This window comes from Lolium rigidum, chromosome 6 (genome assembly GCF_022539505.1).
Source record: "Lolium rigidum isolate FL_2022 chromosome 6, APGP_CSIRO_Lrig_0.1, whole genome shotgun sequence".
Classification (NCBI taxonomy): Eukaryota; Viridiplantae; Streptophyta; class Magnoliopsida; order Poales; family Poaceae; genus Lolium; species Lolium rigidum.
Window position 1 is genome coordinate 279,617,818 of NC_061513.1, and position 9,618 is coordinate 279,627,435.

The window sequence follows — 9,618 nt, forward strand, 5'->3', positions numbered from 1 at the left end:
GAAGCATATGACCTAAAGTGAGGACATAGAATAGAAAGAATGATAGTTGAGCGTTATTGATAGGAGAAACGGGGGCATACGATTTCATGTGTTGTTGTGTGTTGTTACTTTATTCATGAAATGATATATCACCCAACATTTCATGTCTCTTCCCGCATGAAGTAGGGAGGTTTTATGAAAAATAACCATTTCTTGTCTCTCGTTAGTGTTCGAGGGAGGATGGGGCTATACGACACACTTGCCGACACGGAGTGCCATAGTAGCGATGATGCAGGTGAATCTTAGGGTAGGGGGCAACATCGTCTTTAGTCAAGATATAGTACCCTACGGCTTAGGAAAATTTAGTGGCGCCATATTGCCAATGATGTTGGAATGGTGTGACAGCAAGGTGGCGCGATAGTGAGATCGACCGCGATTGACATAAAATGCCACGTTGGGGAGTGAGTGTCGTCGACACGGTGGTCCGACAGTGGCGGAGGCAAGTTAGTGGCGGTGGGTGGGCCACAAGACGGATCACATCGTGGGAGTTTGTCTTTTGGGGTGTGGGGGGGGGAGGAGGAATATGACTAGTAGCCTCCTTGGAGATGTGTTGGGGCCATTGTGCGTAAGTTCCCACAAGGTTGATGGTGGACTAGAAATTTCAAACTTGTAGTTACGATATTCGATAATGGCATCGACATATCACACATATGTATCAACATGGCATATCATGTGTCGCAAAAACCCACCATATGTATATATGTAGTCGTCGTATACTACGGGCTAGTGCACGAAGATCGATCAACATGACTAACTCTGCGTGGATGGCATATGCATCCATGAAATTGAAGGTGCATGAAGAGGCCAAAAGGAAAATGTGAAATACTAAGACCTCACATTCGAGTTAAATACGTTGCCATCAAGTTATGTCTTGGCTTTTACGAGGAGGTATATTATTTCTAGTAGTATATATATAGATTGATGGAGCAAAAAGTTATTTATAAAAATGAAGAAGAACAAAGAAAATGTGGTGACGGCCCATTATGTGGCTGGTGCGCCAAAAGCCGTCGGATGGAGGTCAAGTGCTGCGGTTCCTCCTGCCCAGCCCATTGCTGAACCCTAACCCCATTTCTCCTCTCTGTACGTCTTCTCCTGCGACGAGAGAGGTGGCGGCGGTCCGGCCACAACCATGCCTCCGTGTCCTGCTTGCTCGCCGGCGCTCGCGTGCGTTGGTGCGCGCGGCTCCGTCGAGCTCGCCGGACCTCGTCGGTGGGTGGCCGATGCAGCACGGTTGCGGTTTCTTCCTCCGATGCCGCACCCAACTTCGCCAACGCACGACCTCGCTGCCCGCGCTTCGCCGCTCCCACAGCCCCAGCGCCGTGAGGGCGAGGTCAAGCTCGCTGGGTCGACAATGAGGTCGCGACTGCCCGCAGGTCCGTGCGAGCTCCGGCACCACCCCTCGCGCCGGCGTATTCGCGGAGGTGCCGACGGCAGGGATGCCATTGCACAGGCACCTCCACGCGCAGGATGTGAAGGCCGGGTCGGGCGTGTCCACAAATTGCAGCAGGTTGAGCTGCTCGCCCCTGAACTCCACCACAAGCGACCAACCAAAGGTCGATTTTTTTCCCCCTTTGAGGTGCTCAAATCAATTGCTGCCCGATGCAGACTGTTTGGTGTACGTAGCTTTGTCAGTTAGCAGCAGGCCCCCAATACTGTGCTCTTTAATTTAGAAGATGCAAATCTCTATTTAGTAGCTGCTGCTTAATTAGACACACACGGAAAGATCCATGCTTGTTTCTTGTTTGGAAATTAAACCTAGCGTGAGATTCATGGAAATTTCAACATGGTTTTGATTTTACCTGCTTGTTGCCTGGCTTTGAACAAATTTTTGGAGTTTGCCGTGAAACTATATTTTGTACATGGAATACTGTTTTGCTTGTTCCCAAGCATGATCCCCTTTTGATGTTTACTACATACATGAATAATGAACAATATGGGTGGAACTGTGTATCTTGTTTATTCTTCATGTGTTTATTATATTTGAAGTCATTCATCTCCAGAAGTTGAAACCCATCTTGTTCTTCCCTTGAGTTAGTGCAAAGTGCGATTTCTTGTTTGATGTTCTAGAATTTGTACGGCGACTTGTGTGATGATTTGGTTCTAGTGACCTCCATGTAATGTATCGTCATAGTTTTATTCCTGATACTTGTTTGTTCGGTCGGTGATTGCACGAATTCAATTTGCTTGTGCTGATATGAATTGCATTGAAGTGTGTGTTAGCTAGTTACAGTTTATAAGGCCAAGCCTATGGATAGAATTGTTTTCCCTGTTTACACTTTGATTTGTAATTGCGCTGATATGAAATTGTGTCATCCTGTTTGAATTGTTTCTGGCCTTTTTCCAGGAGAAGTGTGCCAGCGTGGCATCGGCAAAAGGCAAGCTTGAAGGACGAGGTTTGGTTCATTAAGGGTTTAAGGTACATGCATCTGAATTTGAAACAAACTTAATCACCTCATGTTGTCATTGTACAACACTAGGTTGCTGCAGTTCAGGATCAGCTATATGCGTGGTCTACGGTTGATTCGGAATTGTCTTGCAGGACAAGTGTGAGGCTGTGGTTGAGAATAACAACACACGGAGTATAGCAGACGACTGCACTATACAACTGTTTCCTCTATGTCTCTCAAGGTATTTGACCAAATGCGCCATTTGCATGATGAATAGCCGTGCTCGGTATTTCATTTCTGGCATTGCAGAATAACTCCAGATTGCATGCCCTCATTACATGCTAGTTGGTTGTTGGTGGTTGTGTTTCTATATGTAATCGTGCTTAATATTTTGGAAAGTTAATATGTGATCATATTTACTGTCCAGTAAATCATGTGTGTATGCATGATTTCACCCTTTGATGATCTTGAAAGTCTTGGTTTTAAGTGAACATGACAATGCAACGTTATATGTTGTCGGGAGGGTTGCATGCTGTCCTATCATTTTGTGTTTAAATTGTTTATATGCAGATGGTGTTGCACAGAGAAATTGCCGCATGATTATAAAAAATAATCCGAGTATTTCCTTTCAAATTAGGACTCCAGTTGCTTATATGCTCACTGTGCATTCACTCCCTTGATGTATATCTCTGATGTGACTTAATGGATTGTTTGGGTGGCTTTGTTATCAGGAGAAGTATGCGAGCGTTGCAGGCATGGGCAAATGACAAGCTATATATACGGAGGAAGCTTTAATCGCCTCCTGAAGGTACATCTGAATTTGAACCAAACTTAATCACCTCCTGTTGTGATTGTACAATACCAGGTCGCTGCATTTCAGGACGTGCTAGTTATATAAGCAACTTACATGGAGTTGATGTTGGAATTTGTGTTGCAGGACAAGTGTGAGGATGCGGTTGAGAAGAATGCCAAGCTGGAGTAGCAGATGACTTTATTTCCTGTCTGTATATCTCAAGGTATTTTACCAAATGCAGCAGTTGCATGATGAGAATAGGTGTCCTGATCCGTAATTTTTATTTGTCATTGCTCAAGTATTCCAGATCGTGTGCCCTGATTAATTAGATGCTAATCTGGTTGTCGTTGGTGGTTGTGCTTCCGTATGTAATTGTTCATCTTAATATGTGATGTTATTACTGTCCAGTAAATCTTGAGTGTTGTGTGTGTATATGGTATGTTGATGAGAGCTGGAACGGTTGGGTTTAAACTTGAAAATGCACTGTCGGGGAGGGTAAAACATATATATGCACCTTCTGTCTTGTGTATGATTTCACGCTTTGTATTGTGTTTATATTTGTTAGCAAGGAGATGGTGGGTGTTGGGCCAAGGAGATATTTGCCTTGAGTATTTCTGTTGCAAATTAGGAATGATGTGTGCATTCATTCATTCACTCATCCATTCCTCTGATTGTGTGCAGCTTGGTGCGCAGCTGCTGGATGATGAACGGCATGCACTTGTCTCAGCTTGGCATTGGTCGCCGAAACAACCCTTAACCCGCCAGCAGAAGGCTCGTCCTGGGCTGGTTGTCGTTCCGGCCTGGACATTGAGCTGGCTTGTCTGCATTACTGAGGTCCTTGTGTGCTTATAAGCTGGCAGTGGCCCGACGGTTGACTCTGCTGCGACTTGGGAAGTGGTTGTGACTTGATTTGCTGGCGACATGTAGGTGCATGCTGCACGGCTTTGTTGTTGTTTTTCAAGTTGATAACTTAGCTAGCGAGGATGGCTGACGATGTATGCGAATGTGATGCGAGTCAAGTGGCCGTGTTAGATTTGCTGTCTGTGATGTCTGATAGTGAAGCCAGAAAAAGGGCAAAGGTCATGGCAAAATTTGCAACTTTAAAATTATTGATTAACAAACTTAATAATGTATTCTACTCCCTCGGAAACATGTTGGAAGTTTGTCAAAATTCGGATGTATATATGTATAGTGTTTGATACACCCAAATTTAGAAAAATCCTGGGACACGTTTCATTGGATTGAGATGGAAGTTTCTAAAGAGAAAAAAAAGTCCTTAGAATCTCCATGGTTTTCCTTGGCCCGCTTTGGAACCTTTGGTACGTGAGAAGAAAGAAATGTAGATGAGGTATATGCGTAGCGTAATAAGTCAGGTGGATAAAATCAGCCTTTTTTTTTTGAACAGGGGCTGGTCCCGAAGGACCGAGAAGCATTCATATCATATTGTCGGTGGATTTACAAGTTACATCAAGGACCCTAAGAAAATAAGAAATAGCAAACAGGTCCACACTTTTTCCACAGAAGACCCTAGATCTAACCAGAAAAACGTCATCGGTTCCAGCTCCTTCTCCACTAAATCGAATCTTCTCACCACAGTCAACTGCCTCGTCGCCGGGGACGTTATTACCACTTGGGGCGGGGCAGCGGGAGCTCGCTGTGGTGGAGCAGAGGGGCCTCCTTGGCATGGTAGCCTGGAGGTTGTTCGTCGCCTTCAGTCGTCGGCCGGAAGAAACCGAAGCCGCCAACAGAGGTGGGAGTGGTCACCGTTCGACCATTAGAGACGGCAACGAACGCAACGCTGCCGTGAATGCACTCCCAAGAGAAGCTTCACCACTCCCCTGCTGTAGATTCATCCAGCAGCAGCCGCGAGGATGGAGATCCATACCTTTCTCGTCACCATGACGAGTGAAAAGAGTAGAGCTCGATTCTTGGCTGCGACCACCGAATCCACCAAAGGACCTACTCAAGCTTATTAACGAAGACGCCTACGTTGCTCTCGCCGGCCGCACGCAGCACCTCGCCGCCACGACCATGAATAGCACCATCGCAGACCACCACCCGCAGCTTGAACACGGCGGCGGAGGGGCTCCAGACCGGCATCAAGCCGAAACCAGACCAAAAACACCTAAATCTAGCTACTTCTGTACATGGGAGGAGACCCTCACCCGCCACAACCCCCGCAGCTTCGAGAAACAAGTTTGACTACTAATTTGATCAATAAAATATAAGATATATATCACAAAAATTATACCGTTGAATTCGGTATGAAGGTAGTACAAACCAAGCCAAGAAGGCCACGTTACAAGACCAAAAGCTTTTTTTAGTCTTGCCGGTTAAATGAAAGCTTTGGTATGAACCAAGGAAGGAACGAACGGGTGCTTCAGAGCATCTCCAGTCGCGTTCCCCAAACCGTCCCCCAAAGCGCGCCGGATTGAGCGTTTGGGGGACGTGTTTTGTTCGTGCCGCGTTTGGGGGACGTCGCTCCCCAGCCGCGTCCCCCAAACGCCGCCCCCAATCAGAAATTCAAATAGATGCATTCAAAAGAGATCGTTCCCGCCGGTTCGTCGCGATCAGAGTAGCGGCGATCGATCAAAGTACTGGGCGCGCGATCATATTACAGACCGGTGGTGCATGCAAAAGTTAATGCGGTTTTACCATTTTTTCAAACTTTTTTGCAAAAAAAGTGAAAATTCAAATTTTTTAAATTTCCCTAATAGTAGGTTGCATAACATACAAGAATCTGAAAATATTTTATTTTTTGAATTTTCTATCATTTTCTTTTCTATTTTACAGTGTTGAAAAAGAAGATCCACGGGGGGTGGGGGTGGGGGGGGGGGGGGTGGAGGTGCGTGGGGAGCCAAAAAAACCAAAAATCCTTTAGTCTCGGTTGGTAATACGAACCGGGACTAAATGGTAGTACGAACCGGGACTAAAGGCTTTTGCCCCAGAGACCTGAATTTGGTACAGTATAAATCTGATTTATTATACGTTAAAAGCATATGTTAGTCCAATTGTCTAAATAATTCTGAAATATAGTCTCATAGTCAAAGTACCAAGGAAATTTTGCACCACAGAAAGTGTAAACTTTGTTATCAACCTATTCAAGGCAGAAGTAGGAAAATCATGTTTAAAGGGTCAAGCATATTTAGTGACAAACCTGCATCCAAGCTCTCTTAAACAGCAAACGAAATTCTCTCCACCAACCACGTCTTTGCTTTCTAGTGGACTTCTGAGTGAGTTTGGTAGAAAATTCAGATGCCTCTGAATTTGCTACTGGACTGTTAAATTCAGTAATCAGAACCTTATTAGCAAATTCATCAACTAGATTCTCGATTCTTTTCTGTGATGACTGTACACTTTCAGCTGAGCTATAATCAGTGGAAATTAGATCAGCCAAGAACTCAGCAGGGTTCTCATGATCTGGGCATCTGTACCTGATGGAGTAATCAAATCCAAATTATTAATCAATAATAGTACAGGCGCAGAATAAGCAGAACGAGATATTGGTAACAACTTAAGCAGTTAAAATAGGCCTGGAGCATGGCCTCACGGTGTAAACAGCTAAAAAAAACATGAGTTGCGGCCGGGACTGACGGCACAAAGACGAGAAAACAGATCCTAGGAGAGAAGAAGAAAAGTAAGGAGAGGCATGGATGTTAATTTACCTCCAGGACGGCCGGCGGCTCCAAAGTCCAAACAGCCTCCCTATGCAGCCGTCTTCACCACGGAGGCCCGGTCTAGAGCGGCGGCGCCAGTGTACCGTGACGGCATGCTCATTCCCCACGCCACGCCATGGCCGGCGACGGCGCTGAGATCGATGAAGCATGGCGGCCTCGTCTCCTCTCCTCGCCTCGCCAAAGTCACAAGTCACGCGAAGCCGACGCGCGGCATGTGACCATGGGACTTGTACTTATAGAGGAAGAGCCAGCAGGTTTTGGGGAAGATTTGAATTTCCAGAAAAACGAAGCTGGGGAGAGCGGGAAGAAGACGAGTGGTAGGCGCTAATTTCTTCATCTCCTTGTTGATCATGCGGAGTAACGAACCGTCGGGATTTGCCTTGCCACGGATTGGTGACATGGAAGAGACATGCACCATGCAACTAAATGGCCATTAATCATGGGCTCAATTTGAGGCAGTTATTGTGGACTATACGGGAGAGAGTAGCTCAATTCTCTAGAGGTAGTTATTCGTAGTTATTATGGACTGTAAGGTTCCTGACGGAGTGTTTTTTTTGGAATTCCAAGGAGAAACCCAATCTGTGCCACAAGGAATGAGCTCTAAAATTAACGTTTGCTTCCGTTTCCTTTGCTCCAAGCTAGCCCTGAAAATATTTTTCTCTTGTGCCTTTCCTTCAGTTACCTATCCTTACTAAATACTTACTCCAAAGCTAACTTATATCTAGTCAAATGATCCAAAGCTAACTTATACTGATGCAACTACGACACAACAAAAAATCCTAGAAAATCCACTAAGCAAAGTATATCAAATCCTAGAAAATCCTCTAAGCAAAGTACTAGTATATCACTACAGCAGCCCTGACCCGCCTTGCATATCATCGTTGCCGCCAACAGCTGTTAGGCAGTGAAGGCCACGTACAGGTGACGTTAGCGACTTATATCCTTCTCCTGGCTAGGCTAGTGCCTTTTCCGAACGGCGTAATGAAACGATGCAAAGCTACATCTCCTCCTGATCTTCTTTATACAGCCTTAGCAACAAACTGAGCAAGTACCTACCGAACAAGGATTTTTCTTTAAGAAAAATGATTGATAAGCTAATCAACTAATTACATGTGCGCTAGAGATTTAAAAAAATAGCAAAACAAGTGGTAGGTGTTAATTTCTTCAACTCCCTAATAATCATGGGGAGCAATGGACCTTATGGATTTGTCGATAGTAGTTATTATGGACTGTACTGGAAGAAGAGCAACTCAATTCTCTGCTCCAAGCTAGCCCTGAAAATATTTTTCTCTTGTGCCTTTCCTTCAGATACCTATCCTTACTAAATACGTACTCCAAAGCTAACTTATATCTAGCCAAATGCTCCAAAAAAAAATACTAGAATATCCACTAAGCAAAGTATATCAAATCCTAGAAAATTCTCTAAGCAAAGTATATCACTACAGCAGCCCTGGCGTGCCTCGCATATCATCGTTGCCGCCAACAGTGAAGGCCACGTACAAGTGACGTTAGCGACTCCTATCCTTCTCCTGGCTAGGCCAGTGCCTTTTCCGAAAGGCTTAATGAAACGATGCAAAGCTACATGTCCTGATCTTCTTTATACAGCCTTAGCAAAAAACTGAGCAAGTACCTACCGAACAAGGATTTTTCTTTAAGAAAATAATTGATAAGCTAATCAACTAATTACATGTGCGCTATAGATTTAAAAAAAAAATAGCAAAGCAAGTGGTAGGTGCCCCTAATGATCATGGGGAGCAATGGACCTTATGGATTTGTCCATCTCCCTAATGATCATGGGGAGCAATGGACCTTATGGATTTGTCCATAGTAGTTACTATGAACTTCACGGGAAGGAGAGCAACTCAAATCTCTAGAGGTAGTTATTATGGACCGTAGGGTTATGGAGGGAGGGCTTCTTTTGAAGTTCGGACGAGAAACCCAAGCTGTGCTACAAGGAATAAGCTCCAGAATTAACGTTTGCTTTTCTTTTCCTTTGTCCTGATCAAATTGTCATCTCTGCATGGATAAGAAGCTAGTCCTGGCATTTTCTTTTTCTTATGCTGGCTGTTCAGGTGCCTAAGCAAATTCTCTAAGCAAAGACAACCGTCGACGCAGATAATCATCGCAATCAACAGATGTTACAATGGCGGGAGAGTGTAAAGGTGAAGGCCACGTACAACTGAAGCTGGAAATTTTTTGTCCCTCTCCTTCTCTTGGCCCTTGAGTAGCAACTGCCTTTTCCTAACGGCCTAATGCCATGATTCAAAGTTACTTCGTGTCTTCTTTATATAAGCAATCAGCATGTGCGCTAGAGATTTTTTTTTTTGGCAAAACATTTGCTGTCTCATTGTACAATTAGATCAGTAAATGTGAATCTGTAAATATTCAAAATTTGGGCATGACCCACTCTTTTTGTACACCTTGGTCACACAGCGAATATTTGACAATAAAGATGCACAGAGCACGATATTTGTGTCATCTAACAGCTTAACTAAAGACGGGTACAAATTAAGGGCAAATGTTACAAAACATGCAAAGGAGATAAATATTACAAGTCCTGATTGTTGAAACAAGATTGTTCCCCTGATGAATTTTTACGAGTGAGCATGGCAGGTCACGACGGGCCAAAGAAGCAGCCAGAAAGCCATGGAGTCCGCGATAGACCAGACCGTGACGTCCTGCTCAACACCGGGCAGCATCAAGACCCTCCCATGATGCACCA

General features: G+C 44.7%; 1 long non-coding RNA gene across 1 annotated transcript; it reads left to right on the forward strand.

Annotated features, from left to right (window-relative positions):
- The first annotated feature begins 1,479 nt into the window (after positions 1 to 1,479).
- Positions 1,480 to 4,346, forward strand: LOC124660748. Its single transcript, XR_006989969.1, has 6 exons — positions 1,480 to 1,592; positions 2,384 to 2,455; positions 2,579 to 2,667; positions 3,158 to 3,234; positions 3,364 to 3,442; positions 3,901 to 4,346. It is a non-coding gene; the product is annotated as an uncharacterized LOC124660748 (long non-coding RNA).
- The last annotated feature ends 5,272 nt before the right edge of the window (positions 4,347 to 9,618 follow it).